Below are 27,328 nucleotides of genomic sequence, written 5' to 3'. Positions count from 1 at the left end.
ATGCATATTCAGAAAAAGAATAGCCTCAAATTATTTCTGAAGTGGAAATATAATAGGGTCTTTTACACAGCAGAATCTGCTATCTTTGAAAGGACAGTTTGGAACCAATCATGTGGCGAAGCTTCAATAAACAGAATGCTATTCGTCAATGAACAATTTATTCACATGCATAAAAATAATGCCATAATCCTTGCTTGCTTTTTGTGTATATGTGATGGGCACAATTCCAAGCAGTTCTCTTTCTCCTGCTTTCTTTTGTTTATGCAGGCCCGGTACTGCAGAGCTCGGTGTGACTCAGTAGTAATGTAACCAGTGAGTCATAACTATGGTCTGCTTTGCTGATTGAGTTTGAACAGCCCATTTATTCACAATGTCTGACACTTTTTCTTTGAGGCCTGAAGGGCTGTGTTGAATCCTCAAGATTTCTGTGCTGATGAATCCAGTTACGAAACTTCAAGGATTAGTTTCTTGGTTCCTGGCATCTGCTTTATTTATCTGTATTGTTGATCAGAAGAAGCTTTAACTCTTAAAGTAACTCTGACATGAAAATTCAATCAATAACTTAACTATGTACCTGTATGCATGTTCAAGTGAAACATATGGGACTTCTACAGGACTCCTTTCCAGCTTCATGCTTGACAAGTCATTAGGTTTAACCAGTGGTTGTCCCTAAAAACAGAAATCTTGTGTTTACTCACCCTTTCCCTATGACGGGGTCCCCAACCTGTGGTTGCTGAACTACAATTCCCATCATTCCCAGCTACAATTTGTTGTGGCTAGTGATGATGGTAGTTGTAGTTCAGAAACATTTGGAGTACCACATGTTGGGGACCTCTGCCCTACCACATTTAGGTACATTTACCCTTGTGGTGATGGTATTACATTATGAATTTCTTTGCCCTCTTCGCAGCAGTCAATGATGTGCTGTGGGGTGGGGAAATGATTTATGTGATGATGTCATAACATCAGTCTGGCTGAAACCATATTTCATCTGGCTCTTCCCCTCTCAGAACTGGATCTACCTGCACCCATTCCACCTGACTGTGACCTGAATATATCTGACCAGAAAAGTAGCATACATTCATGAATCACAGTAGATTACGAGACAAACAATCACTACAAACAATATCTGAGTTTAATTTCAAAATCTGAAAAACCTGCAGGAAGTTTTAAAATACCACACTCTTCCTCTTGTGGAAGCAAAAGTCATTGATGCTGTGTGGGAGGAACACAGTTTTCTAGTTTTGAAATCAGACAATGCACTTCCTACCAATAATGATAACTGCAAAACAAAACAAACAAACAAACAAACAAAAACAGTCCCAATAGTGGTATTTGCCAATCCTTTCTCAAATAAGGTATTCTAGAATCAGTGATGAGTACAGCTCTTAGGACTGTATCACTCCAGAATACATGTAGGGGTATGTGTGGCTAAATATTACTTCTTGAAGTAATAAAATAGTAAAGAAAATAAACCTCCCTGTCCATGAAAGAACTAGCACAGTGTGGAGAAATCTAGGCAAGAATCCTTGCCCTTTCATATGCCACCTTTCCACAAAGGGTAGAGCATTTAAGTAGGCATTTTGATGTGGCAGAATGTCAAGTCGTCTCTGCCACATCCCTTGGCTGAAAATGTACCTCAGCACACTAAGAATGTGTCTCAGGGCACATTTCCTTTGGTTGACGCAATGCTACAAGTCTCAGATTTCCCTCTTCGAATCTAAGCACACTAAAGTAATTTAAATCGCAGTGGTTGACTAAAGTCCCTTTGGATACATGAGCGGTCTGCTACAGAGTGTTGTTGTTTTTTAACCACCCTCTACATGTTTTGCAGATTTCATCTTATATACTTATGAGCTTCAGTTAAAAAATCATTCAAACAGCGGAGTGCAGCATCCTCTTGTGCAATTTCCTGCTTATGAGCATTCTGTTATTCAGGGGAGAATGAGACATATAGTGTACCCTTGTGAACAAGTCACTGGTGAATAACAGATGAACAAGCAAAATTGCTGTCTGAAAGTGATGGGAACAAAACTTATAAAGAAATTGGGAGAGAGAGAGAAATCAGAATCTGTGCATGAATAATTTTGGAATGTGAAAGAAAAGATTGGATGAAAGTCAGTATGAAAATCCCATTGCTGCTGGGATGCTAGGGCAGCCACTTGGATTTTTGAATTTGGGTGCTAACACAGATCAGAGCAACATAGGATTCTAGAGGGTTCACATGGAACCATGGAATACAGTCAACAAACACTTGGCTGTACACAATTGACAACACACAATTGTTGAGTGGGTAGGATAAGTGTCCTGCCCACCTTCTGGAGTTGTGTGCACACCTGAGTTTCAGCAGTGTACTAGCAAAAACCTAGGTAAGGAAGGGGGAGTGACTATGTGTGAGGCAGGAGCCTGGCAGGACAGCTTTTCCTCCTACCATGATAAAATACTGGGCATAAGTGCTGGGTAGGATGGTACCAGCTCCTTTCTCACAGACAATCACTCCCCCTCTTCTTACCTACGTTTTTGCTAGCACACCATTTAAAATTGGGAGCACACACAGCCCCCAAAGCTGGGTAGGCTGCTTGTCCCATGTGAACTGCCATACTGACTTATTTGGGGCAGTGAAAACCACAATCTGAACCCAAGGTTTGAAGGCAGTTGGTTTTCCCTAACCATGGCCCTGTGATGTCTGAGTCCACAACCATTGCTTAATCTTGCTTTGTTTCCATGGCTGTTCCCTTGTTGGGATCTTGCACAAAGAAAGTAAAGCCTAGATCATGGGTGACAGGGAGATGGGAAGGACCTGAACAAACCACAATAAGGCAAAAGAGTGTGTTTGTATTTTGATCCCACTCATTAGCTGCAAATCTACACATTGCCAGTTATTGCTAAGGCACCCGCCTAGTCCTGGCTCCACCTCTGCAGCTGCCCACAATTGGCTCCACCTGTCACTACCTGTGGCTCCACCATTCACTTTCCCTTCCTAGCACAGACAGACAGACACACACACACATACGTCTCAGGAATCAGAAGCCGCAACTGCATTGAAAATGAGCATCAAACCCTTGGGTTAATGTTCAGGTGCTGTTTGTGATGAAACTTCACTGTCACAAGTGGGGTAGATCCATTTGGGCAGTGGGGTGGTTCCATTTGGGCATGGTCATGGGCAAGAAAGGAGCAAAGGATCAGAAACAGACACAGCCAGGGGATGCAGGTTAAGTACTGGACTAAGCAGACAAAGAGCAGGTGGCGAGGTGCAAGAAGTGTGGATCAGGACAGGACAGGGTTGGGTACCAGGTGTGGCAGATGGAACCATGGGCCACAGGTAGAAGTGCTGGAGAAAGAGGGTTGGGTGCCACAGTAGGCATAGCAGAGTAGGAGAAGGCAGGGATAGGCAGCATCGTTATTCAATACAAGTTGCTCCAGGTGAAGGACTGTCTTGGAGGCAGTGTATTTATACTTATCGTGTTTTTTTTTGGTATTATTTATATCTCACCTTATCCTAAAAAAAACCCTCCATGGATTATAGAACCAGATGCACCCTCATTGGTTGTGGGGTCCGCTGACTACATTCAGGCTAGCGGTCAGCTGATGATGCTCAGCCCAGTATTTCAGACCAAGGGATTTGTTGTCTTCCCCCTATTGCCAGACAGCTGAAGAGCATTATTGACCCCACAGAATCTAAATCTGCTTGGCCATGGATGCAGGTGATGCCCAAGGTAAGGGTCTGGGACTGTAGTTACTAGTTCAAGGACATCCCTACATTGAAGGTGGCTCCATATGCTCCCAGGGCCCTGGTGGAGACATTAATGTCATTTGTGACAGGAAGAACAACAATGCAGCAGTGTGTGTGTGTGTGTGTGTGTGTGTGTGTACTTCTTTGCAATGAAGATTGGGTCATATTGTGACTTCTTGCATCATCATCATTTTTATTCAAACTAGATTGCTTGCATCTACAATAGGTTGTGCTGCTGCCACAGGCTCCGATCTGTTGCAGAGTCAAAAAAATGCACCAAAAAATTGTGTGCCATTGTTGTCATCACTCTTTTACTTGTGTAGGTGGGAGGGGGGAAAACCTCACTGTTCTACTGGCAGAATGTTGTTTTTCACCCTTCCTTACTTAACCCGCTTTTATGGCCGGGTGCCACAGAGGTAGCTGTGTCTGTTGCTTGTGGGTTAGAAATGCTTGCGGGAGGGAAGGCAGGGCACATTTGCTGCTGTTGTTGGCCCTAGTCTGCTGCCCTAGTCTGCTGCATCTGTGATATCACACTTGCTTGCTTGCTTGTTGCTGGCTGCTGCTGTTGTCCTGCATTGGGAGGGGGCAGGTGGGGTAGTGCATTTCATTGTTGTTTTTTCACACTGTTGTGTGTAGATAAATTGCATTTCTGTTGGGGGGTGGGATGGTGGGACACAGTGGATGTGTGTGACCTTTGGAAACCTTGTTCTTTGCACAGCACTGCTGTTGTTGTTGATGTGTGCTGCATCCACCCTATGGGACAATGGGGACAGACAGTGCCCATTTCTGCCTGTGGGTGACTCCTAGGAGTGCCACAGTGGGTCGGGTGGTAATGCCCCAATGGGTTCCTGCTACCACCCAGATTCCAAAGGATTTGGGCAAAGGGGTGATTTTTAAAGAATTTCTGAAGTTTGCACATCTTTGGGGCAGATTTGGGGCAGAAAACGGGCTTTGGGGGCATAAGAGTGGGTCATTGTTTGTCATTGAAAATGAATCCACTCCCATCTGCTACCAGAGAATCTACACTCAGAATACCTGAGAAACAACAAAACCCAGTACCCCATGGGCTTGTGGGTATGGGGGTGGTTGGTACCCTATGTGCACTACACCATCACTCGCTCTGGGCCACCCCAGTGGCCACCGAGTGGCGTTATGGGGCTGTTGAATTCCCCATTATTCCCTAAGGGGGGAAAGCTTAGAGATGTGCAAAATTAACAAATTCTTTAAAAATCATCCCTTTGCCCAATTCCTTTGAAATCTGGATGGTAGCAGGCACCCATTGGGGCACTACCACCTGACCCACTCCTCTACCCCCAAAACCCCCTTTCTGCCCTGAATCTGCCCCAAAGACATGCCAACTTCAGAAATTATTTAAAAATCTCCCCTTTACACAATTCCTTTCAAATCTGCATGGAAGCTTCCTTGCACCCATTGGGCACTACCACCCACCACAACCCACTCTGGGCCACCCTGCTGCCACCCCACTGGGGAGTTATAACAAAGAGTTATAACCATTATTCCCTATGGGAAAAAGCTTTAAGATGAGTAAACTTCAGAAATGATTTAAAAATCAGCCCTTTGCCCAATGCCTTTGAAATATGGGTGGTAGCTTCCTTTCATGCATTGGGCACTACCACCCTCCACACCCCACTCTGGGCCACCCCAGTGTCCCCCACATGGAGTTATAAGGTTGCTGGAATCCCTATTATTCTATATAGAAAAATCTTAAAGATGCATAAACTTCAAAAATTCTATAAATATCACCCCTTTGCCCAATTTCTTTGATATTTGGGTGGTAGCTTCCACCTATTGGGAACTACCACAAACACTCCACACACACCTTTTTGGTCCTGGGACCCCCCCCCTTTTTTTTTTTTTAGTCTGAATCAATTTGGATTTGGAAAATTCAGATTGAATTTTCAAATTGAATCTGGGGTGATTCGGGGGGATCAGATTTGGACCCAAATCAACACCGGGGTGTGTGTTAAAATTCAGGTACAAATCAAAATGGAAAAAATCAATTTGTGCACATCCCTAATAATTATCACCCCTGGTGCTTTGCTGAATGCCTCCAATAACCTTCTAATTGTGTGCAGACTAACTTGGTGTCTTGCATGATTGGGATGAGACCACAGGGAATGTGAATGGGAAAGCTGCTTGAATGACATGAACATGATTGATTGCCTTCATTTATGGTTTATTCCCTGTGCTAGGTGTGCTTGGTTTCTTCCAGAGCACAATTTAATGAGATTTGTGACATGGTTGTTCTCGCTAAACTACTTAAACTGGAAGTTTTCATTTGCTCTAGACCTCTTTAGATTAGACTTCAGCAAGGTCAGTGGGGAAAGACAAGAAAAACCAAGGAGTCCAAGGGATCCAATAGCAGCATTTGCTTGGCTTTCAGATATAAGGTTGCTATTGTGCTCTAGCTTCATTTATTTGTTTATACATTTCACACAGAGATTAAGGCAGATATTGATGGGTAAAGGGTCTCATGAAATGAAAAACAAAGTCTGTTTAGAATCATTTTCTCTTCCCCTTAAAACAAAACCCCACTGTGCTTTCCAGTAGAGATCTGTAACATGTGGAACTCCGGATCCTGTTCTCTTCCTATCAAGCAAAAATGTTTATGGCTTTTTGCCCTCACTTCCCAAAGCAAACACATATTAACATAGTACAGATTAAATTATCAAAAAGTAATGCAAGATGCCAAGATTATTTGTGACATAATAAACCAAAGAATAACCACTGCATCAAAGTCAATAATTAAACTTCCTCAGCGCTAAGAAAAATAAGAACTCCATGATTAGATCCATAGCTCTCATAACATATTCTTTTGTCAATTCTGGACATGTTTGAAGGCAATTCTCACGATGACCATGAACTAGGTAGGACAAGCATCCTACCCAACTTTGGGAGCTGGGTGCATGTTCCTGATGTTTGGCCATCTGTCAGCAAAAACTCAAGTTGGAGTGGGAGGGTGATCATGTGGGAGGCAGGCACAGGCTCCAAAAGTGCTTCCTCCACCCTTGATAACATACTGGGCAAAAGTGCTGAGTACATCGGTGCTGTGAAAGTCTGCACCCACCTCCCACATGATCACCTCCCCTCCTGAGTCCTACCCAACCATGTTTCTGCTGACAGACAACCATAAATTGGGAGGGTGCACACAGCTCCTGAAGCTGGGTAGGCATCCTACTCAGTTTACCTGCATGAGAACCAGCCTATTATTTGCACAGGATACCATGGTACACTTAAGTAAGAAAAACAGGGGGTGCATAATTACGTACATATCTCATCTTTCTTCCATCATGGGATTCCCAGCTGGTCACCCATCCAGGGCCAGGCACTGACCAGACTCAGATATGCTCAGCTTCAACAAGGTGATTGTAACTTGTCTCCTCAGACCATACAATGGGAATCATGAACCATATCAGTTGCCAAGGAACATTTAAATTGTAATCTTTTTGAAACAGTGTCCTAGAACTGCTCTTGGATTTTGCTTCTGTTATTTTGTAAAGTACCATGTGCATGAAAAAGTCATGGTTCAAGCTCCACCAAGCCACCTAATGGCACAGCAGGGAAATAACTTGCCTAGGGAGCAATAGGTTGCTGGTCCGAATCACCACTGGTATGTTTCCCCGACTATGGGAAACACCTATATCAGGCAGCAGCGATATAGGAAGATGCTGAAAAGCATCATTTCATACTGTGTGGAGATGGCAATGATAAACCCCTCCCGTATTCTACCAAAGAAAACCACATGGCTCTGTGGTCGCCAGGAGTCGACACCGACTCGAGGGCACAACTTTACTTTCCTTCAAGCTCCACTGCAACTACGGACTCATCATGTGGCCTTGAATAAGTCACTGTTCAATGGAGTAGTTGCCTGCCTCACAGAGTCATTTTAGGAGAGGAGAGCTGATCTTGTGTCAGTGAGAATGAATGGTCCCCTTTGCTAAGCAGGGTCTACCCTGGTTTGCATTTGGATGAATGGCCACATGTTAATGGTGTAAAAATGGCCTGAGGGGATGGGACCATAGCTCAGTGGAAGAGCATTCTTCATGCAGAAGGTCCCAGATTAACTTCCTGGCATCTCCAGATAGGGCTGGGAAAGACTCCTGCCTGTAATCTTGGAGAGCCACTACCACTCCGTGCAGACAATGCTGAGCTAGGTCAGCTAATAGTCTGACTCACTATAAGTCAGCTTCCTATGTTTTTATCTGTTCTGAAGATGTACTCTGTAGATCTGTAGAAAGAGAAATTCTCAAGCTAAAAAAGTAATAACTGGTAATAAACTGGACCTTCTCTGTTGGTGCTCCTAGGCTGTGGAACACACTGCCTATGAATATAAGAGGATTCTCTTCCTTGGAGGCCTTCAGGAGAGCCTTACAGACCTGTCTTTTTAGCCTGGCTTTTAACAATATCTAGTTTTAATTGTAATTTTAATCTGTTTTTAATTGGTTTTTTATTTTAATTATTGTATATATATATATATAAAATGTAGTGGTAGAAATTAAGGCTGTTTATAGAAGCCCCTTAACTTTCAATGTTCTGGACCAGCCCTTGCCTCAGAATCCAGAAAAGGCCAGATGAAGCCACTCCAGCTCTCCGGTTCCTCCAGTAATGGTCCCCCAGCACACACACCCATCCTCCACCCGCCTCCCCCAAATCCTCCAAGTTCAGAGGGGGGATTGTCCCAGCTTGGTTCCATTCTGCCTTCAGAAATGCCTCCAAGCTGGAAATGCACTGGAAATGCCACTGGAAGTGTGAAATGAACACACCAGAACCACAAATGGCCAAAATTCACTCCTCATAATAATGGAAAATGGGTATATTTAGCCCAATTGTGAATAGTCAAAACCACAAATGGATAACTCAGGATAATCAGGGGTCTCCTTTATACCTTTTTCATATAATCACTGTCCTAATATGTAGTACAAAATAAGAATGTTAATAATTTTCTATTTCATGATACTCATTGCAAAGAATTATGATTTTTTTAAATAGACAAGGAAGTTGGTTGATATTAAGTACAAAGATCTGCCCTGTGATCATCTGGATTTATTTTATTGTTTATTTTAGATACTTTTAGTTTTATTTTCCCCTTTAAAAGACCATAAAACAGCTTCCTATTCTCAAATAAGATAATTTATATTAAGATATAAAACAAGTCATTCTTGTTTTGTATTGTAAATAGCGCTAATGGAGCCTACTACAAAGGGTGTTGTTTATAACTTGATTGGCTGCCATCTTGAAACAATATGGCATACCAGCTCCTTCCCACACAAAAAAGTCTTGGTTGTCTTGATCCCTTGGACTCCTCACATTTACTATGAATTTGGTTATCAGCTGATTGTAAACACAAAGGTTATTAGAGGGGACACATGAGGACACACACATAGAAATGGTAATGTCATAAGCAGGGGCAGCTCATGAACTCACCTCGGGGGGCGGCAGCTGGCAGCTTCTTTAACTATAAACGGAGCCGGTGTTCTGTGCTGCCCAGCAGCCCCTGTGGTGGGGAATCGCCTCCGCTACTCACCTGGCCGCTGGTGGGGGCTCACCTCCGTGGGAGCCAGGTGAGTGGCGGAGGTGATTCCCCACTGCGGGGGCTGCTGGGCGGCACGGAGCACTGGCTCCGTTTACCTTAAAGAAGCCACCCGCCGCCCCCCTGGAGGCTTGTTCACGAGCCGTGCCTGGTCATAAGCCTTCTTACTTTCACAAAGTAGGCTCACAATATAATTAAAAATCATATCCAAAACAGCAGTATAATCATAATATTTTACAAATGCAGAGCTAAAAGATTTTCCTTAAAAAAAAAAAAAAAAGGTAATCGGATATCTAAAAAGCTACACATCTCCATAGGGAGCATATTCCACAGTTTGAGAGTATTGTCCCTGAATGTTCAGGCCACTGAGAACGCCCCGTCCCTTGTACCCAACAAGCAAATGTTTGTGGGTTGTGGGTCTGGGTTTAAGGCTTCCATAGTAGGGATGTGCACGAAGTGTTTTGTGCACATCTGAGGCAGTGGAGAGTGGGCACTTTAAAAGGAGGAAGGCAGGTCTTAACTGCTCCTCCAATGCAGCTCCCCTGCCTCACCCCCACTACCCCAGAGCAGCACTGTTTTATGAAGCATCCGGGCTCTCTGTATGCTGGCTGCATTTGCTTAGGAACAGGAAATTCTCCGTTCCCAGCAGGAAATGGCACCTGAGCATGTGAGGACAGCATCTTGAGCGTTCAGCAATACTGCCTTCCTCATTTTAAAGTGCCTGCTCACCCCCAGCTGAAATGATTCTGCTAGGACAGCTTGAAGGGTTTTGGCACCTGGAAATAGGGTGCCAAAATGCTTCAAGCACATACTATTCCATAGCCAATCACAAGAGCCCAACAAGTTCATGTAGGAGAAGGCAGTCATTCAGATAACCTGCTCTCAGATCATTTAGGACTTTAAAAGTCAACAAGCATTTTGAATTGAGCCCAGAAGCGAATTGGCAACAAATGCAGCTGCTACACTATCCATGGTACAACCAAAAGAGGTGTACCATGATGCAGCTACAATGCTACTGTCAACAATTCAGTGGCACCAGTTGAAGCTTCAAAGTGTATTCAAGGGTAGCCCCACATAAAGTGTATTACAGTAGTCCAGGCTGGATATAACCAATGCATGGACAACTAAAGGTCTGCACTGTCCAGATAGATCTGCATTGTCCAAAGAGGCCATAGCTGGCATAACAGCCAGAGCTAGGGGTGTGTAAAAAACTAGTTTCCCCAGTTTGGATTGAGTCTGAACTGGATTCAAACTGAACTGTTCAGTTTTGTGACCCCGAATGAGGGGCCCAGCTTGGCTTAAATCTGAGATGGTTCAGGGGTTCTAGAGTTTAAAAAAAATTAAACTCACCAGCAGGTTTGGCAGCGGCCTCGGGGGGGGGGGTTCCTGCTGTGGCTGCAGGGGGGAGCTCTAGTGGTTTCCCCTGCCCCCACCAGCCTTCCCCTCCCCCCACCAGTCTTGCCCCACCGGCCATGCAAATGGACAGGGTACATGTGCGACAGCACTCCAAAATGGCTTCCACCACATCAGAAAGGGCTTAAATGGCCTGAAAATAGGCTTGTGCATTTTGATTCAGGTACAAAACGTTTTGTGCCCCAAAATGGCAATTTCGGAGGTTTTGTAACCCAAACAAAATTCAAGAACTAAAAAACAGAGATTTTTGTTTCCAAATCGAAATGACTATGTTTCGGACAGAATGCCTTGTTCTTTGGGAAAGCATTGCTATTGAAATTGACTTCTCTGACTCTCTCCACTCCAGCTGAGGCACTGAGTGATTAGCAGAAGATAAGATATGCAAAAAGCTTTTGAGCTTGAATGGTTTAGTTAAGTATGTGTTGTATTCAGTGTGATTGAAATGCAAACTGACCTTGCAAAGGGATTTGGAAGACAGCATTTTGAGACAGAAATACCCAGATATCTTTGGGAGCTCAATGCAATTCCAAAGCTCTTGCTAAAAGCCATGGTATAAATTGTGTGGAGAAGCTTTTCAAGAAGCTGGTTAGGAAAGTTCTGAAATTACACAGGTTTTTTCTTTCCAAAGGTTTAGAAAGAATCTCTTGACTTTTTCAGGGGTCTTTTCAAGAGCTATTTTGTTTTTCTTCTGATTTTTATGAGTTATAGTGGTGTCTAAGTTTTGTTACCCAAGTTGAGCAGTCTAATGTAATTTAGGCCACAATGTAATTTGGTGGGAAATGATGTCTAAGCCAGTGGTTCACAACTTTTGCCACTGCAGGGACAGGTCATCCACATGGGACTATGGGAGACAAAAGGAGGGGGTGGGGAATATCCCTGTCAATCTATTGACATCCCCAGGAATCTTAGTTGCTCCTCTCTTTCTAGTAACCATGATCCATGGTTTTGCACTTTCATTAATGCAGTGATGATAAATCTCAACAATTCTGAACAGTAGGCTGATTTGTTTGGGCTACAGCTCACTCCAGTTAAATGAACATTTGAAGCTTTTCCATAGTACCAAGGCAGTTTTATTTAATTTTGATTTTTTTTTTTTACATTTTATATCCTGCTCTTCCTCCAAGGAGCCCAAAGCAGTGTACTACATACTTAGGTTTCTCCTCACAACAACCCTGTGAAGTAGGTTAGGCTGAGAGAAGTGACTGGCCCAGAGTCACAAAACTAGTATCATGGCTGAATGGGGATTTAAACTCGGGTCTCCCCAGTCCTAGTCCAGCACTCTAACCACTACACCACGCTGGCTCATTGGTCTATCTTGCTATCTCAAATGACCTGTGGTCACTGTTCCAAGGGGAGGGGGTGTTTTTATTGAAAGATTGCTTAAATCCACAAATGGGTTGTGCTGCTGTGCTAGTGCCACAGAGACAGGCTCCCACCAGCTGCAAAATTCTCAAATAATTGTGCCAAAAAATTAAGTGGTGTTGTTGTTCATCATTCTCTTCACTCTTTCAACTTGTTTATGTGGGGCTTCAGGGGCAAAACAGTGGATTGGGTGGCAGTGCCCCAAGGGTGGTGCACCCAGATTACAAACAGGGCTGATTTCTTAGGAATTTTTGAGGTTTACGTGTCTTTACGATTTTTTCCCATAGGGAATAATGGAGGTTTCAGCAGCCCCATAACTCCACCTGGGGAGCACTGGGATGGCCCAAAGTGAGTGGTAAGGTAGTGCACAGAGGGTGCCAACCACCCCCCTGGATTGCTAACCCATTGGGGTACTGGGCTTTGTTGTTTCTGAGGTGTTGAGTTTGGATTCTCTGGTAGCAAATGAGATTTTTAATGAAAAACCATGAATCCACTCTCATATGCTACTAGAGAATCTACTCTTAGAACACCTCTAGAACAACAACACCCTGTACTTCATGGGTTGGCAACCCATGTGGGTGGGTGGTACCCTATGTGCACTATACCGCCACTTGCTCTGGGCCACCCCAGTGCCCCTCAAGTGGAGTTATGGGACTGCAGAAACCTCCATTATACCCTATGAGGAAAATCTGAAAGACGTGCAAACTTCAAAAATTCACCAAAAATCAGCAATTTGCCCAATTCCTCTGAAAAAAATTGTGGTAGCTTCCTTGTATCAACTGGACACTACCACCAACCACACTCCACTCTGGGCCACCCCTCCCTCCCGCATGAAACTATACTTTTCCTGAAACCTCCATCATACCCTATGGGGAAAATCTGAAAGACATGCAAACTTCAAAAATTCACCAAAAATCAACAGTTTGCCCAATTCCTTTGAAATTTTTGTGGTAGCTTCCACTCATTGGGCACTATAATCCCCACCCACTCTTATGACCATGTGGCCCACTAATCTGAATTAATTTGGATTCAGATGCGGATTAATTTGGATACAAAACAAAACTGGGGTGATTCGGAAGGCTTAATTTCGGACAAAATACAAAATGGGGTTGATTCGGATTTGGTACAAATTGAAACATAAAAAATACAAAATGTGTAACCCTACCTGAAAATGGGCTGAAACAGCCCTTCTGAAACTGGGGCGAGACTGGCAGGTAGAGTGGGAACCACCAGAGATCCCTCCCCCGCAGCTGCAGCAGCACACACACACCTCAAGGCTGCCGCCAAACCTGGCGGTGAGTAAAATAAATGTTTGTTTAAAAAAAAAACACTCTAGAAACCCCAAACTGGCCCTGAGCCGGCTGGGAGTTGGATGGGGTTCAGCTTGACCTTGAGATGGACCAGTTCAGTGTCGAACTGGTTCGAGGTTGAGACTGTTCACACATCCCTAGTCAGAGCTGGTAAAAGGCCTTCTGAACCACAGCAATCACCTGAACAGCCAAAAGCACTGCCAGATATGATATTTCAGTAGAGTGCAACTCCATCCAAATCAGATCTAACACTTCCTTCAAGCAAGGCAGATGAATTCCTTGCTTCCATCTTATCTGGATAAGTCTCAGCTTTTGCCCTCATCCTTCTCAGCACAGCCTTCAATTTAGTTGCTTCCCAGAAGTTCATTCAAAGTTCATTGATTCTAGTTCTTCGCTTTTGTTACATGAATGAACTTTCTGTTACAACTTAAAATCATGTCTGTTCAAACATGAAAATAGCTGAGTCACAAGAACATAATAATGTGGTACTTACAATTACACAACCACGAGACTCAATAGATTCAGTAATGGAACATATTATTTTAGCAGGGTTTCAGGATTTAAGATCAATAAAAATAAAACATGGATTATTACATGGAATTTAATGGGATCAGATGGAATATTTGAAAGAAAAGACAGGTTTTCATATAAGCACTAACCTAATTAAATATTTAGGGATAAAATTGATGACTTCCAATAAAGATCTATTTAAAAATAAATCTTTGCCAATATTGAAGAACATAATGGTGGACATACACAAGTGGAAAAAAACTGAATATTTCCTGGTTAGGAAGAATATCGGCAATTAAAATGAACATCCTTCCTAAGATCAACTTTCTATTTCAGATTATTCCAATAAAAATAGAAGAAAAGGCACTGAATGAGTGGCAATGAAACATAAATTCCTTTATCTGGTCCTCTAAAAAGCCCAGAATATAATTGAAGATAATGCAAGATGTTAAAGAATGTGTGGGATTGGGAATTCTGAATTTGAAGTTATATTATCATGCCAGCTGTCTCATGTGGATTACAGATTGGATTAAAGAGCCATGCAGATGGATTATGTCTATGAAGGAGGCAGATATCCCAGAAGGATTGCATAAATATGTATGGACTGATATAAGAAGATCAGACATGGAGGTAAAAGGTCATTCCATTAGAAGTAGCCTGTTAAGTGTCTGGGACAAATATTAAAAAATGATAAGCCTAGCCTTATCATGTTTGGCATCAATATTCACTTTCATGAAGAAGAATAACGCAGCTTTGTGTTTGGAAGCAGGCGTTATTAGATTAACTGCTCAGGCCCGCCTGCAAGCGGTCTTATATTGGCTTAAACATACTAGCTGTCCCAAAGGGTTAGGTTCACTAACTTTGGTGGATGATTTCTGTTCCACTTGGAGGAGGAATATACATGACACCCTGGGTAATTGTGGCCTTTTGGAGCAATATATACGATCGTTAAATTATGATCAGGCAAAAAAAAACCAACAACAACCATTACCTAGAGGGTAAGAGACATAGAAAAGTAGAGTGATCTTAGCCTGATTGATTCCAGATATAATTATCTTCGCTTTTCAAATTACCTGAGGCCAGCTGTGTACCTTACACATTTGCCTACACCCAGGAAGAGAAGGGTCTTCTCTCAAGCCCATTTTAATGTCCTCTCTTTAGCTGTTTTGGAGGACAGATTTTGAGGGATCCCCTTGGAGGAACGCTTGTGCCTATGTGTAGCTGCTGAGGTGGAAACATTAACACATATTTTGTTTAACTGCCCTTTTTATGATATTGCCTGTTCCATTCAGATTGCCCCCTATCATAAGAAAACATTGGATTGGTCTGAGGAACATTTTATTGGAAATAAGCATGAAGAAGTTACTCATAGGATTGCTTGTTTTTGTTTGGAGGCATGTAAAATAAGGTGTCTGCAAACTGACTTTTAAATTTTTACTTATGTTATTGTATTGTATGGTATTGTTCTTTGCTGTTGTGTTTATTTAGTCGTGGACCGTAAATAAATGAATTCATTCATTCATGAAGAAGAATACACTAAAAGATTTGCCCATTGGAGAGAGGCTGTGTATAATTTGCAAAACTTAACTACTGGAAAGACAACAATGAAGTCTATGCAGGCTCTTTCGTCCTAGTGGGCCATTAAATCTTCCTGGTTTCAATAGTTACAAATAAGCAGCATGGTTCAGAAGGAAATAGGTAGGTGGTAGCCTTAAAGATATGACAGAATTTGAAATAATAACAACTAAAAATACCGAATGTTTACTGGGTATTATATATAAGTTGTTAGTGAAGTACGATTCAGAATCAGAACAAGTGAAAGACTGTATGATTAAATCGATGCAGAATCTGAACAAAATAATAGATATGCAACACTGGGAATATCAATGGAAAGTCAATATTAAATTTTCAGCAAATAATACTATAAGAGAAGATTGGTATAAAAAAAATTTCATTCGTATATTACTCCAATGATGATCTCAAAGACAGGCAATCAGTATCCCAGTAATTGTTGGACGTGTACAAATCAGCTGGGACCCTTTTACCATATGTGGTAGACATGTTCTAAAGTTCAGAAATTTTGGAAGTTAATTCATAGTAAGATGCAGCAAACGTTAAAATTAGATTTTTGCTTTGCACCAGAGATCTTTTTGTTAAATATTACTAAGCATTATCTTTCTGCAGAATGCACGAAGTTATCTCTGTATATAACTGCTGCTAGAGTTCTTTATGCTGCATATTGGAAAAATCATATTTTACCAACATTAGAGGAGTGGTATCTTAAACTCTGCGACTACGCTTCAACGGCCAGGATTAATTCAAATTAATATTTTTTAAAATTGGAGGATAAATTCTATGCTACTTGGGAATCTTTTCTTGTGGTAGCAAGCATGACTTGTCCCCTCAAGCTAAGCAGGATCCACCCTGGTTGCTTATGGAAGGGAGACTAGAAGTGTGAGCTCTGTAAGATATTCCCCTTAGGGGATGGGGTCGCTCTGGGAAGAGCATCTAGGCTCCAAGTTCCTTCCCTGGCATCTCCAAGATAGGGCTGAGATAGATTCCTGCCTGCAAGCTTGGAGAAGCTGCCAGTCTGTGTAGACAACACTGAGCGAGATGGACCTATAGTCTGACTCAGTATATGGCAGCTTCCTATGTTCCTTTGTACTATGTGTCACAGGGTTGGATACCTCACCTGAGATTTGGATTTTCTCTGCTAATGAATCCATGGATTTGTATTTGAATTGAATTTGTATTTCTTAATATTAACATGGTTTAATCATGATAATAATTTACTCAACTGTTGGTTTTACTTAGATTTTTTAAAGTGGTGGCTTTAATTTTTTAACCCTCCCAGGTTTGAGGCAGTGGCCAGAAGTGCCTTCTATCAGCTTCGGCTGATACGCCAGCTGCATCCGTTTCTTGAGATGAACAACCTCAAAACAGTGGTACACCTGCTGGTAACCTCTGGACTGGATTACTCTAATGCGCTCTATGTGGGGCTGCCCTTGTATGTAGTCCAGAAACTACAGTTGGTCTGGTCTCTGGGTTATCTCAGAGAGACTATATAACTCCTGTACTGAAGGAGCTACACTGGCTGACGATATGTTTCTGGGCAAAATACAAGGTGCTGGTTCTAACCTATAAAGTCCTAAACAGTTTGGGCTCTGGGTATTTAAGAGAATGCCTTCTTCGTCATGAACCCCACCGCCCATTGAGATCTGCTGGAGAGGTCCGTCTGCAGCTGTCACCGGCTCGTCTCAGGGATGACCCAGGGATGGGCCTTCTCTGCTGCTGCCCCGAGGCTTTGGAATGCGCTCCCTAGTGAAATAAGAGCCTCCCCATCTCTGACAGCTTTTAAAAGTCTTTAAAGATGCATCTGTTCACCCAGGCTTTTAATTAATATTGTTTTAATTGTTTTAATGCTGTTTTAAAATATTCTTTTACAAATTTTAAATTGTTGTAATGTGTTAAATTTTTCATTTTTGTCTTAACAAATGTTTTACTTTGTTTTTATACTGTTGTAAACCACCCAGAGACATAAGTTTTGGGCAGTATAAAAAATGTTTAAATAAATAAATAAATAAATAAATAAATAAATAAATTAAACGTCGTGGTTTAGATAGATGTTGATGTTACAGAGAGTTGATTCCTGGATTGATGTATAAACTATGTATGAGATGTTATGTACTGCGTTTATGAATTTATTTCTCTCTCTCTCTTTTTTTTGTATCTTTCTCTTTTTATACTTTTAATTTAAAAAATTTAAGAAGAAAAAGAAAATAGCTGAGTCAAGAGCTGGCTTCGATAAGAGGCATATCTTACTCTTATTAAAGAAAAAAGCAGACATATCCAGATACAGACCACCAGGTCTGCTGATACTGCCACCATTGTTACCTTTAGATCTGTACTAGCATCTTGAATGAGAGATCCATCTGTGTTCAGATATGCACACTAATCTCTTGCAATGTGGATCTGTCTATTAGAATGAATGGGGCAACCACTGTTGGGCAGGGAGATTCACAGACGCTTTGGAGCTGCCATGCCTATTTTATAAAAATGTCTAGGTTGGGCAATCATATCATTCATTTCTCTAAAAAGTTACATTACATCTGGTGCTGTTTAAAACTGTGAACTTGAACCAGAAACTTTCATTTCTCCCTGTATTTTGTAGTGTTTTAGATGATGCTACATCAGCAACTTTCCGAAACCTTTCCAACCTTATGCAATTTGCTTTATGTTCCCATCTAGATGTTTTAGCCAAACTAGCTGTCAGGTTTGCTACAGAAAGGCTGCTGTTACATTATTTCCATTCCAGTTACAAGCAGGATATACAGGAAATGTCACAAGAAGGTCTGCTCCCATGTAAACCCTCTCAGTGAGTTCATATCATTTGGATAAGTTTCAAGGGAACACTGCATGGTGTATGAAGCTACGCAAATGTAGAGGAAATGATCTGCGTCTGCTTTCTATCTGCACCTTCGAAGGTCAGGATTCTTTACAATAGCCTGCAGGAGGCACGGCTATGGGAGAAAGCTGCTATAGTGGGGGAGCTCTTTCTTATTTCTGGTAATCAGAAATAAGTTTAAACAGGTCACTTATTCTCCAGACCTTACCAGTGTGTCATCCAGTTGAACTTCATGCAAGTATTTGTAGGAAGAAAGCCTGGATGTAGTGTTTTGTTTTGTTTTTTAATTGAGGAGATTCAGGACTGACAAAAGAAAGTAACTCTTCATGCAATGCATAATTGGCTAATGGAATTCACAGTCTTAAAATATGCCAGTAACCACCAGCTTAGGGCTCGTTCAAATTATATTGGTCTTGGCACATGTGAAGAGGGAGAGGGTGGGTCAAGAACATGTCCATTAGGATGTCCTTAGAGATGTTCCTACACCCTTCTGGCATGGCTCTTGATCTTGCATGGGGGCTGTTTTTCTATTTAAACAAAGAAAACATTTGGAGCACACATTTAGGGCCATTCAGAAGGATGTTCCAATGGGTGCACTCTCAGTGCATCCCCTCTGTCTTCATGCATGCTGTACCAGTATAATCTAAACCAGCCCATAGACGGCTTTAAAAGGGGTTTACACAGATTCATAGAGGAGTGATCTAGTCTATTGATGGCTATTATCCATGGCGGCTAACAATAACATTAAGAGGTAGTAAGTCGCCAAATACCAGTTGTGAAAGGACAATAGTGTGAGAAGGCTACTGCCTTCATGTTCTGCTGGTGAGCTTCCTGGAAGCATCTGGCTGGCCATTTTGGGAAACAGGCTGGACTCAGACTAGACTACATGGAGCACTTGTCTGATCCAGCAGGGCTCTTCTTTTGTCCTTTACGCGTGTATTCCATCCCCACTCAATCTAACTGGAGTATTCTACTAAATTTTTAGTGCAGCAGGACTGCACTTTCAACAGTAACCCAAGGTGAGAATTTCTAAGTATGCTTGACTGAACTTATGGGCTGAAACATCTGCCCATGTCTAGCTTTTAAAAACTGTATATTGACTGCAGACTGCAACTTTTTCTAGAGGGTAGCGATCTGGTCACTGCCATCAATTACTGGGAATTCCCAGGATCAGTACTGTAGTGTGCTTTATATGAGAGTGACCTAGTTTGATAAAACTACCCCATGAGGTACTAATATTCCCTAATGTTCACATACAGTATCTCAGTAATTTTAACAATAACCATGTAAGCTATTATACCCGCTATATGCCTGATGGGTGGCTGGGAGATAGTTGCTTCCTTATGGTTACTCACTAAGTTCATGGCTGAGCCATGGTCTACACATCCAGTGAGCATAGGAAACTGCCTTCTACTGAGTCAGACCATTGGTCCATCTAGCTAAGTATTATCTACATGAGAGTTACCCAACTTTAACCCTCCAGCTGTTTTTGGACTATGACTCCCAGCATCCCCAGCCAATAATCAGGAATGACAGGAGTTGTAGGCTAGTTGACTAGCAATTGCTCTCCATAGTTTCAGAAATACATCCTTCTACCTGGGAATGTCAGGGACATACAAACCATGTCCTCCACCACTGAATGATAATCTTTTAGGGGTATGCACAAAACCATTTTTGCCAGTTTGGCTCAAATCCAGACTAGATTTGAGCCAACCCAGCCTGGGTCAGTTTTGCCCCCAGTCAAACTAGACCTGGTTTGACTGGCTCAGAGCTCTACTGATAAAGGGGGATCCAGTGAGGATTCCCCTTTACCAGTAAGGGGCAGGGGGCTGTCCTCAGAGGCGCTCTAACCCATGGAGCTTGGGGACCAGGCCCCTGGCCTCCAAGGTCTAGGGGGGCTCCAAATGGCTGGGGGGCCTCCAGCAGCCACCCCATCCCCACGACAGCCTGCCAAACCTCTGTGTTTGTTTTTAATTATTGCCGCCGCACGGCCAAGGAATGGCTGCCGGGGGTATTTTGTGTTGGAAGTGAAGGACTCTGTGCTGTCTTATGCCTCAATGACAGAGGGGAACAGATTAGTGAATCAGAGGGCTAGAGGGGTCAATACATTGGGCATTGCTCCTTTCTACTGTTCTGACACTATCCCTTTGTTATGTAGATTGCTGCTTTCAGGGACTTCCTGCCTGCCTGCCTGCCTCCCTTCCTTCCTCTCTTCTTCCTAACACACGCTTGCCTCTCTCTGCACCATGTGTGCACAGAGATACAAACAGCATCTATCTGCATCCAGCTAGCTAGCTAGATTAGAGATACTATCTCTCCACTTTCCTATCTAGAATGGAGTTCTCCAATATAGACTCCTTATATTGATTTGAAACTATGAACTGGCTCCAAGTTTCTTTTGGCTCTTAGCAGACACACATGCCTGGGCAGACTCCGCAGTGTTTTGCCTCAGTCCACTCTGCTGTAATAGAAGGGAATCTCTTACCAGAGAGAATTCCCAACATTTTGAAACCTCAGTTCAGCAAAAAGCTCCCTGAAAGAAGAAAACTAACATTGCAGGAAATGGGTTGAGCTCTGGCCTTTCTTCATACAATTCTCTCTCTCTCTCTCTCTCTCTCTCTCTCTCTCTCTCTCTCTCTCTCTCTCTCTCGCATAAGCTTATCTTATATGGGCAACTATCAAAAAATAGCACTACCCACCTGTAGTCAAAAGTGGTCCCATCTATCACCCCAGGATTCTGCCACCCATATCTTCTGGAAGTGTAGACCAGGCCTGAGATAAAATCAGGCCAGTGCCAAACTGGTTTGTGAACATTCTAAGAAGCAGATACATTCATTTGGGGTTTTCATTTGGAAGCAAATATTCTTTCAAAGCAAGGTTATATTGCTTAAAATAAACTGAGACTGGTAATATTGTGCTTTCACACAGCTTTTGAAGGATCCTTTCTGTTATAATCTTTTTTTTTAAATCTGTTGGTTGTTGACATTCATCAAGTTCTCTGTGTTGTTTAAAAGGTTTAATTTGAACATTAATTGGAAAATTGTTTCATTATATGGAAAAAGCAGAGCCAGGGGCGTAACTATAACAGGGCAAGGGAGACAGTTGTCTGGGGGCCCACTGCCTTGGGGGCGGGGCCCAGAGGCAAGTCACATGACTGACTCCCCCAGCTGCGCACCCACCTGGGCTTCCTTCAGTTGTATTCATCCTCCGAAACTGATGTGAGTGTTAAGACCTGGAGCTACCAGAACAGCATGTCTTTCTCTAGTACCATTAAATGACTTGTATCGTCCACAATTTACAAAACCCTTTAAAAAATAATTTAGAATCATGTTCTATTGCAGCACATAGGTGTATATATACATACATACACACACACACACAAATTTTACTATGTTTTTTGTTACCACTATTCAGCCTCATTTAAGATTTCTTTACTTCATGAGCTGAGCTTCAGTGAGGGGGGGAGCATTTTAAAATCTTGCCTCTGGGCCCACTCCAACCTTGCTACGCCCCTGAGCACAGCATGGGTGAAGGGTTGTCTTGCATGGTGATAGGGACCTATTTTCACAAAGGATAAAAAGATAGCTGGAAGGAAATGCAAAATAAAATTCTCTCTTGCTCCCCACCTGCTCCCCATCTGTAAATGGGTATGACCCCAGGGACAGCTTTGGTCTGATCCAGCAGGGCTTTTTAAATGTTAATATGTAGACATAAAGGTCTATAGGTTATTTGGACGATAGGTTTAAATGCACTAAGGGCTCCAATTTGCTCTTACGTTGTTGTGGCTTATCCAAACAATCAGTTAGGAACTGGAATAATTAGCCTGTGAAAAAACACCATAATTTACAGCAAAATTCAAAGGTGTGTCACAGATTCAAGCTAAATTAGATTTCCTTATAGTGCTTCACAGATCAATGCATGCATTGTTGTTTTAATGAGACAATAGTATCTCATTTAATGCTTAGTGTTCTATTTGCCTTTATATAGCAAAATAAACTTGAATTCAGCCTAAACCAACATCAGAGTCAGTTAGCTTGTGTCACGCATCAATCAAATCTATGCTAATTAGCATTTACAGTCTCTAGCAAGTTTTGTCAAAATGTGTCACTCTAGTTACATTCATTGAATAATTTTGTTTAAAAACCACACTGCAGCTACGAGCTTCGCTCTTAGATTCCTGGTGCTAATCTTCAGGAAGACTTTAAAATAAAACTGTGAACCCTAAGCATTCTGCTTTTTGAAACATCACAAGCTAGCAAGAGAGACCATTGAAAGCAGTAGGGACCAACACATTTCAGTCCTGCCTAAACGTTTGTATAGAATAAGGATACAGGATGACATATCCAGTCTAATGATAAAGTGTGCCGTCAAGTTGATTTGGACTCCTGGCCCCCACAGAGCCCTGTGGTTTTCTTTGGTAGAATACAGGAGGGGTTTACCATTGCCTCCTCCCGCGCAGTGGGAGATTATGCCTTTCAGCATCTTCTTATATCGCTGCTGCCCGATATAATACCAGCAAGGATTCGAACTGGCAACCTTTGGCTTGTGATTTATTTTATTTTATTTTATTTTATTTATTACATTTCTATCCCACTCTTCCTCCAAGGAGCCCAGAGTACTACATACTTAAGTTTCTCCTCACAACAACCCTGTGAAGTAGGTTAGGCTGAGAGAGATGTGACTGGCCCAGAGTCACCCAGCTAGTATTATGGTTGAATGGGGATTTGAACCAGGGTCTCCCCGGTCCAAGTCCAGCACTCTAACCACCACACCACGCTGCTTGTTAGTCAAGCAGTTCCCTGCTGTGCCACTTAGTTGCACAGAAATCAGTTTGATGATAACAGCATCTGCTTTATAGGAAGTTATTTATTTGTTATAAGTATATCCTTCCACCAAAGAGCTTGGAGCAGCTTACAGATTGTTCCCAGGAAGACTTCCATCCAGACAGCTGATGGGCTAGCTTAGCTTCAGCAGCTGAACTATACCATGTGCCTTTAGCCCCATTACTTGGAGATCAGGTTCCTACTTATCTGAGGTGACCATCTGATCACCTGATGAAGCTGATCCACTAGGTAGACAAAAAGCGCATTATTATTTTAAATAAATAAATAAAATTTGATAGAATATTTATTATTTATTATTAATTTGTTGTGGTTATATTTACACACAGTCCCAGATGTTATTGACTGGATTTAGTACTTAAATTATCGGGCCCTTTCCAAGGTCTAGAATAACTAAAGAAAAATTAAAGATAGCATCGTAGTATTGGTGCTGTCCTGAGTAGTGTAGCCTTCTGTTGATGTGTTGTAATTTTATCGATGCCCAAGGTGTTGAGATAGTGTTCAAGTTCTTTTGGTACTGCACCAAGGGCACCCACAGCTATTGGCACCACTATTGGTTTCTTTTTATGTATTTATTATTAATATAACAACAACAGCAACAACAACAACAACAGCAACAACAACAGCAGTGTCAAAGAAGATTAGCAGATACGAAGCCAGAATTACACAACACAGGCAGAATCTCCAATTCCAGTCAAATTAGAGACATTTCTACCAAAGCATAGAAGGAGAAACTGCAAGAAACACTGAAACACCAAATAAAGAAGAAACAGTGTAATTCTGGGGGAAATTATGGGACAATCCAATAGATTATAATAAAAAAGCAGGCTGGATGAAAGAGGTGAAAAAATGTAACCAACAAATGCAAGATCTAATAATAACACCAGAATTAATAAGTGAAAGAGCAAAAAAAATTAAAAATTGGACTGCACCAGGTGACGATGAACTGCATGGCTTTTGGCTTAAACACCTAACAAGCCTTCATAAACAACTATCAAAACAGTTCAACCACATTTTGCAAGGAGGTGATATTGAACAATGGCTAGCAACTGGGAAAACTCATCTCATCATGAAAGACCCAGCAAAAGGTGCAGTTCCAAGTAATTATAGACTGATAACCTGTCTGCCAACCATGTTCAAATTATTAACTGGAATAATAGAGATGAAGTGATGCAACACTTATTAACTAACAAACAGCTTCCAGTTGAACAGAAAGGAAATTGCCCAGAAAGGAAACACCAGAGGCACAAAAGACCAGCTGCTGACTGACAAAATGATTTTAGAAAATTGCAAGAGAAAAAAAAACAATTTAAGTGTTGCATGGATTGACTACAGGAAAGCCTTCGACTCATTGCCTCACACATGGATACTAAAATGTTTAGAAACAAGTTCAACTGGTGTCAGCAAAAACATTCAGATATTTATTTTTAAAAAGCAATGAGCATGTGGAGTACACAGTTAACAATCAATGGCGAGACACTTGGACAGGTTAGCATTAGAAGAGGCATTTTCCAAGGGGACTCACTATCCCCTCTGTTGTTTGTAATTGCCATGACCCCACTTTCACAAATACGTACTAAACAAAACAGGCCTCAGATACCAAACATCTAAAACATCAAGTAAAATCAACCATCTGCTGTACATGGACGATCTGAAGTTGTATGGAAAGTCCCAGTCAGAAATCGAATCACTGCTAAACACTGTCCATATATTCAGTAGCGATATAGCAATGGAGTTTGGACTAGACAAGTGTGCTGCATTAATGAGGGAAAATAACAAAAACAGAAGGAATAGAACTGCCCAATGGAAGAAGATCAAGAACCTGGAAGAGAAAGAACATTACAAATACTTGGGCATTCTCTGTGCTGATAACATTGCACACACTGAAGTTAAAAGAAGAATGGGAAGTGAATACATCAGGAGAGTTAGAAAAATCCTCAAGTCCAAACTCAATGGCGGGAACACTATACAAGCCATAAACACTTGGGCTATACCTGTTATCAGATACACTGCAGGAATAATAGACTGGACCCAGGCAGAGCTAGAGACGCTAGATCGTAAGACCAGGAAAATCATGACCATCAATCATGCTCTGCACCCCCGCAGTGATGTCGATAGGCTATACCTCCCTCGCAGCTCAGGTGGAAGAGGAATGCTGCAAGTCCACCAAACAGTAAAGGAGGAGAAAAGAGGCCTTGACGAATATATAGTAAAGGACAGTGAAGAAGATCCACTTAAGATGGTCAATAACGCGAAACTATTCAACACCAATGAAACAAAGCAAGCCTACAAGAAAGAATAAGTCAAGAACTGAGCAGAAAAATGGAAAAATAAGCCCCTGCATGGTCAATATTTGCACAATATAACTGGAAAATCAGACATCACCAAGACCTGGCAATGGCTTAAGAATGGCAACTTGAAGAAAGAAACAGAGGGTTTAATACTGGCTGCACAAGAACAGGCACTAAGAACAAATGCAATAAGAGCATAAGCAGAAAAGTCAACAACAAACAGCAAGTGCCGCCTTTGTAAAGAAGCAGATGAAACTGTGGACTACCTAATCAGCTGTTGTGAAAAAATCGCACAGACTGACTACAAACAAAGGCATGACAAGGTAGCAGGGATGATACACTGGAACATCTGCAAAAAATACAAGCTACCTGTAGCCAAAAATTGGTGGGACCATAAAATTGAAAATGTGGTAGAAAATGAAGATGTAAAAATATTATGGGACTTCCAACTACAAACAGACAAACATCTGCCACACAATAAAACCAGATATAACTGTAGTCGAGGAAAAAGAAAAACAAATTAAAATAATCGACATAGCAATACCAGGGGATAGCAGAATAGAAGAAAAAGAAATAGAAATAAAATACAAAGATCTACAAATTGAAATTGAAAAGCTGTGGCAGAAAAAGACCAAAATAATCCCAGTGGTATTTGGCACCCTGAGTGCAGTTCCAAAAGACCTTGAAGAGCACCTCAGTACCATAGGGGCCACAGAAATCACCATCAGCCAATTACAAAAAGCAACTTTACTGGGAACAGCCTATATTCTGCGACGATATCTATAACAACAGCAACAACATTGACAATAAAATTCAGCCATCCCAGGTCCTTGGGAAGTACTCGATGTCTGGATAAAACAAACCAGTCAATAACACCTGTCTGTCTGTGTAAACAAGAAATAAATATAACTAGCTGACCCGGCACAGACCATCTATGCAGTTGTGTATTGAGCCTGTGACATCCCCCCGCAGCTCGCTCGCTCGCTCTCCCCCCGCAGCTAGCTCGCTCGCTCGCTCTCCCCCCCGCAGCTCGCTCGCTCACTCTCCCCCCCGCAGCTCGCTCGCTCACTCTCCCCCCCGCAGCTCGCTCGCTCACTCTCCCCCCCGCAGCTCGCTCGCTCACTCTCCCCCCCGCAGCTCGCTTGCTCGCTTCCCCCCCCCCCGCAGCTCGCTCGCTCGCTCTCCCCATTGGGCGGGCCAGGGCGAGGCCATCCCACCACCGCCTCCCATCTTCTCCTCCCAGCTGGTAGGGCTTTGCCCACCATCTGCTCACCTCCTTGCTGCTGCCATCATTTCTCCCTGCCACCACCTCCTCTTCTTGGCCGGTGGGGCTTCGCCTGCCATCTACCCACATCTTCTGGGCAGAGGGGCTTCTCCTGCCGGCCCTCCACCTCTGCATCCTGACCACTGCCATTATTTCTCTTCGCTTCAATGATGGAACTCTTTCACACTCTAGAGTATCTGCGTGTTAGTACTTGATTGCTCCCCTCACCTCATTGATCTCCCCACGCTCACCTGAGCTGCACTCCTGCTCCTCCTCCATCCCCCTCACCCTTCTTGGTCGTGGCTGCAGCATTGCAGCTGCCTATTGGCTAAGCTGCAGCCCCCCATCCCCAGAGACCTCCTCACCCTCCCCCGAGCCCCACTCCTGCTCCTCCCTTCAGGAGCAGCAGCAGTGGTTGACTGGGCCGTTCGTCGCTGCTACCACCACCATGGCTGCTCATTCCCCTCAGGCCTCTGACAGGCCCAGGCCCATCCCTTGCCTGACTGCCTCCCTCTTACAATGGCCTCAGTAGCCCCAAACAGCAACAGAGGTTGCCTGGACCCTTCCTTGCTGCCAGTGCCGCCATGGCCACTCATTCCCCTCAGGCTGCTGAAAGGCTCAGGCCCGTCCCTTGCCCTTGCTTCTGTC

The 27,328-nt window shown here is 42.7% G+C and overlaps 1 long non-coding RNA gene across 1 annotated transcript; it reads right to left on the bottom strand.

Annotated features, from left to right (window-relative positions):
- Window positions 1-194: 194 nt before the first annotated feature.
- Window positions 195-26,940, bottom strand: LOC128351754 (uncharacterized). The gene is made up of 3 exons (XR_008320018.1): window positions 26,690-26,940; window positions 575-669; window positions 195-495 (listed from the first exon to the last, which is right to left on the bottom strand). It is a non-coding gene; the product is annotated as an uncharacterized LOC128351754 (long non-coding RNA).
- Between the last annotated feature and the right edge of the window lie 388 nt (window positions 26,941-27,328).

This window comes from Hemicordylus capensis, chromosome 3 (genome assembly GCF_027244095.1).
Source record: "Hemicordylus capensis ecotype Gifberg chromosome 3, rHemCap1.1.pri, whole genome shotgun sequence".
Classification (NCBI taxonomy): Eukaryota; Metazoa; Chordata; class Lepidosauria; order Squamata; family Cordylidae; genus Hemicordylus; species Hemicordylus capensis.
This window is presented reverse-complemented; position numbering and strand designations above follow the sequence as displayed.